This window comes from Benincasa hispida, chromosome 1 (genome assembly GCF_009727055.1).
Source record: "Benincasa hispida cultivar B227 chromosome 1, ASM972705v1, whole genome shotgun sequence".
In the NCBI taxonomy this organism is placed as follows: domain Eukaryota; kingdom Viridiplantae; phylum Streptophyta; class Magnoliopsida; order Cucurbitales; family Cucurbitaceae; genus Benincasa; species Benincasa hispida.
The window spans coordinates 858,101-866,440 of record NC_052349.1 but is presented as its reverse complement, the minus strand read 5'-3'; the positions used below and the strand labels follow the sequence as shown (position 1 = coordinate 866,440).

Genomic DNA, 8,340 nt, shown 5'->3' with positions numbered 1-8,340 from the left:
ATTTATATTAAGTGCCATGAAATAGAAAAAGAGCTATGGTTTATAAGTTTCATGAGATGAAATATTAAAACTATAGGTTATAAACATATTATGGTAAGTTTGTTATCACTTATATTTATAATAATATTAATTATTAGATAATTATCTCTTTTTCTCTAATAACCAATTGAGTGGGAGGTTATCCGTGGTTTCATGGTAACCGCGAGATAAAAGAAAAAATGTTTCCTAATTTTAGAAGTTATTGAATTGAGAATTCCATTCTCGAAAAATACTCACGAAAGGTTGTCAAGTAAATTAGATTTACTAAACGATAGCTTGGAAAGATTAGACGATCGTGGAGAGTTTCTATACGATAGACTTTCAGTTGACCAATGAGTTAAACGATCGCATAGCTTTAGCAAGACGATCACATAGCTTTTGTTAAACAATTGATCATCGTCCTATATGATAAGGTTTAACATCTCCCACTTGCTCAAGTGTTTACACGATTACTCTTTCTACAGTCTCTGCCTCTAACCAAGTCCACACAGAACCCACACTCTGGATTCTCACACCGAGAATACCAAGGTAACATTTTTTGTGGTGTCGTGCTTGATAACGGGCAGAAATGCACGTTATCATAGTGCTAAGTTCTTAAAAATTGCTGGCTTGCGTTGATAAAATGTGTTAGATTCGGTCCAAAAAGCATTAAGTTTATAACATTGTGATTGCATGCGTTCATCGCATAGAAACAGTTGATTTTTATTTTTATGCATAATATGCATTGACGTAAGGCGAAAAGAGCGATCATAAGAAATCAGCGGACGAGCGCAGTATTACTCAAGGCCTTGTAGTGATATGTGTTCGAAAACATCTGCTCAAGAAGGATTGCCGCATAGAGCTGGCACAAATTGTGGGTGCATCTGGGTGAAAGAAATAATTAATCACGATGGGACAGAAAGCTGATGACGGTCGAATCTGAATTAAGTTGACAACCACTAACGATAACAAGTACACTCAGCTTTTCGGTGACAAATATTCGACGCTTCAATCAGGGAATTAAAGCCATCCCATCTGTGCAATCATAAGAGAGAAACCGCCTTTCACCCCCGAAAGCTCTATAAATACCGAAGGCATCCTTCAGAAAAGGGGTTCCACCAGTTCAGCATTTCAGTTCAGTTAGCTCAGCACGTCTTTGTTCATAGTTTTCTTTTATTTTAAAGCTGAGCAAAGGAAGAGTAAAGACGCCGGAAGATCGCTCAAGGAAACTCAAGAGAAAATCTAGAGGCATAGAAGCAGAGAGCGGGCCGACTCTCGCGAGAGCGAGATTATCTTTTGAACACGAGTAGAAAAGACAGTATAAAATCTTGAGAAGCAAGAGATTGCTACCATGCTCTTTATTCTTTTCTTGCATTGTTGTTTTGTACTTCATCTTTATATTTATACAATGGAAGTTCTTATTCTATATCTGTTCACTCTCTTAGCATGCATGAGTAGCTAAACTAGTCGAATGGGTTGAGAAGAACTAAGCTAACATGACCTAGGATTTTCATTGCTTGTGATTGTCTTGTTTTATGCTGTGCCAAAAATCCCTTTAGAGCTACTCGAGAGAGAGTCTAAAGAAAGAACCTAAGACTTGAGAGAGCTAGGTTAGAATCTAGACTCGAGAGAGCAAGATTAGAACTACATAAGCAAGAGATAGGGACTTAGAAATAAGCTCTGTTTGCCAACCTGCATCGCATGCACCCTAGAGATAGGTATGATATTATGTGGTCGCCTTATTTATGTGTGAGTCATTTCGTCATTGCATAAATAAGAATATAGGCTTATGTGTAGGTCCTACAGACTTATCCCATATATCACATGCGTTCTAGCTTTAGAAGCCGTAGCATTCACATTGAGAAATGGTTTACTATTGTATGTGTGTTGCATGGTCGCAAAGCATGAACGCATCCTAGGAAGTGTTAGCCGAAATCTTTCTCAACCCGTTCATCGCATACTCATGGTATCTTCCGTTTATCAACTCTATTCGAACTCCGCCGCATTTATTTATTTCTATTACCTCAAATAACATTCCCAACAATCACTTGATTTATTTGGTTACTGCAAAGTTTTCTGAAAATTACCACCGCATATTGTTTTCCAAGTCCCTGAGTTCGACCCTGGACTTATTAGGAAAATCAGTGGGGTTTACATTTGGATTCCACTGAGAAAACTTGAGTGCTCATCGCATTTTTCATCATCGCATTTCATTCACAATTCCACATCTTAAAATATCGCATCAATACTCAACTCGACCAGTCGAGGTTCTATGGAGGTTGTTCGATGGTGTTCAGAGTGTTCGTGAACTTGGTGATCGCTTTGTTCGAGTTCGCTACGATCGTGCATTGTAGCAGTCGTGTTGTACGAGCGTTCGAGTGTTATAGTGGTACTGATTGTTCGAGTGTTCATGATCAAGGGTCTTGAAGATGAATCTTCAAAGGTATGTTAGTTCATTCCCTTGATTGTGTAGTGAAGCATGCTGTAATTTCTATTTTGCACATAGCCTTTGTTTCCGTTTGTGATTGTAATTGTAATGTTCATATATGATTGAAATTTGGAAAGATCCTTTCGCTACTTATGGAAATTCTCATGTCTGATTTCCTTCAATTCATCTACTACAGATCATTTAGGTTAGCACTTAAACATGATCCACTTGTATATCTCTACATACATGTTTAAACTACAAAGATAACCTTGGATGTTAGTTTATTAGTTTTGTGGGTTAATGCTATTAAATGTCGAATAAAATATCTCATATTTTATTAAATAAATAAAATTATTTGTACATTACAATTACAAACTACAAGATCCACAAGATTTAGGACACCAACCTCAACACCTCCAACTTACATTGTATGTGTTAGAGAATGGATTATTCCTGATAAATCATACCGATTGAGGGTTGTGCGGACACATCTCAAGGCTATGTGGTCCACCGCTACCATTTGTTCATAAACTTAGCTACCATTTGTTCCCACGAAGTGACTTTCTCCTGGTTCCAATTCGTGTGCCCGTTTTTTAGCCTCATTTTTTAATGAGGATGGAAACAAAAATAGTCTTATTTCTATGACAGTAACGTTTGGAATCACAAATATATTGTAGATTCTAAGGAAACTTTTTAGGTGTGCATGTGAATCTTCTCCAGGTATTCCTCCAAACTACCCTGCCGTTTGGATCATTTGAAGAATCACCGGTTTCATTTCAAACCTGGCTCCTTCAGCTAACGATCACAAAATTCCTGGTGAGAAATCATATATATTAGGTGATACATAGTCTCGAATAGGTCTGTTGCGATCGTTTGCTAGAAGTATGGGGTTTGCCATTGCCAATGCGTTGTTGGCCGCGCTCGGTACTACTGGGATGTTAAGTATATTAGGAACTAAGGGGTTGGGATGCTCATCCATTGCTTGAGCCTAGTTCCTTTTACGCCTTTTTTCTGTTATTTCTTATTCGACAATGGAATGTTCGCTCAATTTTAGGGTCGTATAACAACTCAGACGTTGTGCCTTTGCTCATATGATATGTTGCACTCCTTGGACACGAATGCAATACACCCGAAAATCAAGTTCTTGTGAAAATCAAAAGTAAAAAAAAAAAAAAAAAAAAAAAAAAAAAAAAACACACAATTCAAGTTGCTAATGTCCCCGACAACGACGTTAGAAGCTTGTTTCCTTTCTCTAGATTGATACGATGAAATTTCTTATATCGTGCTTCTTCAATATGAATATCTTTTAATCTAGACGCAATGTTTTCTCTAGTTAAATCCAAGTATAAATCTAGCTAAAGCAAAACTCAATGTGATTCTAATGTAGAGCTCAATGACATGCGATTAAAATGTGCAGTAAAGTTTTGCTCAATCTTGACGCGGTGTTTTGATTATAGAGTAACTGATGGAAATATGTATATCTAACTACTCTATTTAATTTAAACGATAGGACAGATGAAATGGATGTGATGAAAATTGTAACGCAATATTAAGCAATGTGCGATGAAAACGAATAAAAGATGAATAAATGAATAGGGTTGAAAAAGATTCATTGGCATTCTCCTAAGCAGTGCATAAGTTAAGTGTTCATGCTAGAAACTCATAATTAATAAACTTCACCTCTCGATTTTGATGTCACACTACCCTATCTCTAGGATGCATGCGATGAGTTTTTATTGCAAAAGATTATCCTTATCTCTAAAGCTATCTTTTTCCTTGTCCAGCAGGTTCCACAATTGCTTCCTTTCTCAAGGTGTTAATTGTTTTGTACTTGGATCCATTTCTCGATTTAATCTTAACAATTCAATAAGCATATGTTAGAATAAGACGAACGTCCACTTATGTATGACTTAGTAAAAAAATGTTAACTACTCTCCTTCAACCCATGGACAATTTAGCTACTTATGCTTATGGAGGAGAACAAAAATGTGTGAATCATGGAATGAATTGCATTCATATTAGAAATAGTATTCTTCAATCCTACACTTAATACAAATGTAAAGGAACAAGGAATGCAAGAAATAATTGAAAAGTGAAGAAATTAGTTGTAATTGACAATCTCTTGCTCTCTAAGGCTCTTGGTGATGACTGCTTACTACTGACTACAATAATTTTGAGGAACTCCTTCTTCCTTCTCGGACATTTGTCAAGCTCTCACTTAAAATTATCACAAGAGAAGCTTGGAGGAACGATGGTTATGGAAGATTAGGGCGGAATTTTTTACAGAACTTCCCCTCTCTCGATGGATAAAGCTTTCAACTTTTTGGGTGGGCTATTTATAGGCATCACAAGGTGAAGATCATTGTTTCTTTCTAATGATGATCTGAAACCTTCCATTAAATTTCATGCCCTGCTATGCGTCAAAGGTCCATTAATGGTGCAATGAACCTATCACATCGGCCACCAATTGACTTGACTTCCACTGCTCACGCATTTGTCATTTTATTTTTGTCGTGTTTTGCTTCATGGCGTGGTGTTATGCATTGCAGAGTTTGTCCATATTGATGCATTTTTTGCCACCGCTTGTTTTGCTTTCTTTTTCATTCATCCCACGTTAAAAATGACATATTTCATATTTTTTTCAGGTTTTGTAATCTCATGATCGTAGAGTATATTTGTTCGTGTTGATTCTTTGTCAAGTTGACACATTTTCCTATGACTTTTCTTAATTGTTCTCAATAAAAGAGTACAATAACTTGTATTTCTACAAATTATAATTAACTTATCCTTTCAAAGTAATAGTTTTGTTTATAATATTGCAAACAGTAACTAGAACGATCACTTCTTAGAAAGTCTATGGAATCAAAACAAATATTTGATACCATGGAAATTAAAATAAAGATGAGTTGAAATGTTTAGATTTCTTTAGAGTTGATCTAGTAGGTAGCCATCAACTTTTCCAATTTTAACTAAAGGTGCTATTACAATTAGTGGTCATAAAGTTTTATTTTATTTATTTTAATAATACAATTGGATTCTACCTCAAATTAATGTTCAACCCAGCGACCCAACTGATTACCCAAAATAAAAAGTAGAGATATTTGGGGGTGGGATGGGGCTGAGGATGATTTCCCCATCCCCGTCGCCTCTCCATTTCATTTTCTATTCCCTGTGAAATTCTCCATTTAATTTCACAGAGTTACAAGTTTCCTCGGGATAATTTGTCTCGTTTTGTTTTCTTTTATTTTTAAAAATAAATTAAATAAAAATCCACACTCTTGAAAAGTTTTAATTAAATAGTTAAATCTCTCACTAATTTTTATATGATTAATTTCATATGACAATTAGAATTTAAAAAGAAATTACTCAAAATTTCTAGTAAAAAAATTTAATTATCTATCAAATTTTCCATGTATAAAATATAAATTTGAATGATCAATTCGAGCATATTCATTATCTTGACTATTAAACAATACAACTTGAAATTTAAATATAATAATAAGAACAACAACATAACAATCATTATTATGGTAGATTATTGATCCCCATTTAGCTTAGGAAGAATTTTTTCGTTCCCACTCTATTTTCTAGGGGAAAATGAACTTTTTTATTATAGGTTAAAATATGGAAAAATTTTACAGATAGAAAAAATGTCAAACTATTTAAAAAAATAGCAAAAAAAAAAAAAGTATTGATAGACACTGATAGCAGTTTATATCACTGATAGATACTGATAGACTTCAATTAGTCTCTATCAAAGAAGATTAAAATTTTGCTATTTTGTGTAAATATGTTTCTTATTTTTCTATTTTTGAAAATCACCTTTAAAATATCATTTTAGTACTTATACTTTGAAAATATGTTTAATTTTAATTTTTATACTCTTAAACAATATCCAATTTTAGTCCATATACTTTTAATAAATCTACGATTATTTCTTACGACTAGTTTTTTTTAAAAAAAATATCAATTTTAGTCTATGTACTTTCAATAAGTCTTAAATTTAGATCATACGGTTAGTTTATTGGTGATTTTCTAATTATATAGGGTAAAAATCTCTTTTGGTTCCTAAACTTTCATTAAAGTAACAATTTAGTCCCTAAATTTTAGTTTTTAATGATTTAGTCTCTATCGTGAGCTAAGAATTAATGAAATTTTTTACACATATATAAATTGACAAACTGATTAAGGACCAAATTTATTTATAAATTTTAATCAAAATTGATAATTGATTGAATTAAATTTGGTGAGATTTTGCACGTCAGGAACTACGCTGTAACAAAATTAAAAGTATGGGAACCAAGGCATATTTAAAAGATGGTTCTAAAATGGTTAAAATCACTATTATCATTTTGAAAATTGACTATGAAATAATTTTTTAATCTTTCTGAACTAATTTTGATGATATAAAAATTGCATTTAAAAGTGTAAATGTAACATTAAATAAATTGAATAATTAAAACCATGTTTTATAGTGATTTTAAAAATGACAAAAATGGTTTTGACGATTTTAAAATCACTCACAAACATGCATTCAATTGTGGCAGGTAACAACGTAACTTGATTGGAATATTTATAGTATTTTTTTCACGTTCGATAATAATATAAATTCTCAGAAATCTAAATTTTTCCTCAAGAGGCGGAGTTAAAATTAATATGTTGGCTTGAAATCAAAGGGAAGATAAAAGCGATCTAGATATACTTTATATTTGCTTCTTTGAATTACACGTTTAATTTATGTTTATTTATTAATTTCGTACTTTCAAGTTAGTGATATTTGAAAATGTCTAATAAGCTTATGAGCTATCAATTTTGTATCAAATCCAGTCTTCTTAAAATTAAAAAATTAAAAAAATTAAAAACAAAAAACTACAACGTTTTTTTAAGGATCGGGGAAATGTCGCCACGGGCCTTAACATGGCCCATAGGAGCATATGGAAAATGCAATACCAAAAAACAAATGGGGTGAGAGAGGCTCGAACTCTCGACCTCAGGATCACTCTTTAGCTATGAGACCTACGCGCTAGCCAACTGCGCCACCACCCCAAGTTTCAGGGCATCTAACATAAATTAATATTTTATTTTATGTAAGTTCTATCCCCTTTCTCTCTTTATTAAATTTTTATTCTAACAAATTTATGGAGTCAATAATACGAATTTATGTCAATGGAACTATGTTTGTTTTGATTTTTTAAAAAGGAAATACAATCACGAACCTATAACAATGAGTTACCTTTAATCAAAATAACAAGAGCAAAATGTAATTTTTTTAAAATTTTTGCAAATTAAATGACACATTTATAAGCATCTTTCTTCAATTCATATCCTGATTTATTTGGTGTATAATTTTATAAATCATACTTGAATAGGGATTTAGTAACATTTCAATATTCTATCTGGAAAATAAAAATTTATACAATCATTAAGCACATATTATTGGCATCTCTCTCTAAGTTACGTTGCTTTTTCCATTAGCATTGGACCCTTAACGCACAGCCCCTATTTAATTGGTAAGTCCCCAAATGATTCACAATAAATTCTGTTTTGTAATAAAATCTAATTCAATAGAGATTACAATTTATTATATAATCTTTACTTTTGTATGATATAAATATCAGAAAACTTCTCGATGTTTTGCAACGTTGTAAAACTTACAATAATATAATATAAAAATACATTAACAATGATATGGTGATTACAATTCAAATTTTTAGATTTTCTATATGAGAATTAGTTTTAGCTAATTGAGTTAGAATTAGAGTGGTCATATATGACATTATAGTAACAACATGACGCCCAACAACAAATTACCAAACTCATCATTATATGTAAAATTTTAAAAAGAAAAAACACGAAATAGAGGGAGAGAAATAATTAAAATGAAATTAAGAAAA

General features: G+C 32.5%; 1 non-coding gene across 1 annotated transcript; it reads right to left on the bottom strand.

The window, feature by feature from the left end:
- Nucleotides 1-7,407: 7,407 nt before the first annotated feature.
- Nucleotides 7,408-7,492, bottom strand: TRNAM-CAU. Its single transcript is given in 2 exon segments — nucleotides 7,408-7,443; nucleotides 7,455-7,492. It is a non-coding gene; the product is annotated as a tRNA-Met (tRNA).
- Between the last annotated feature and the right edge of the window lie 848 nt (nucleotides 7,493-8,340).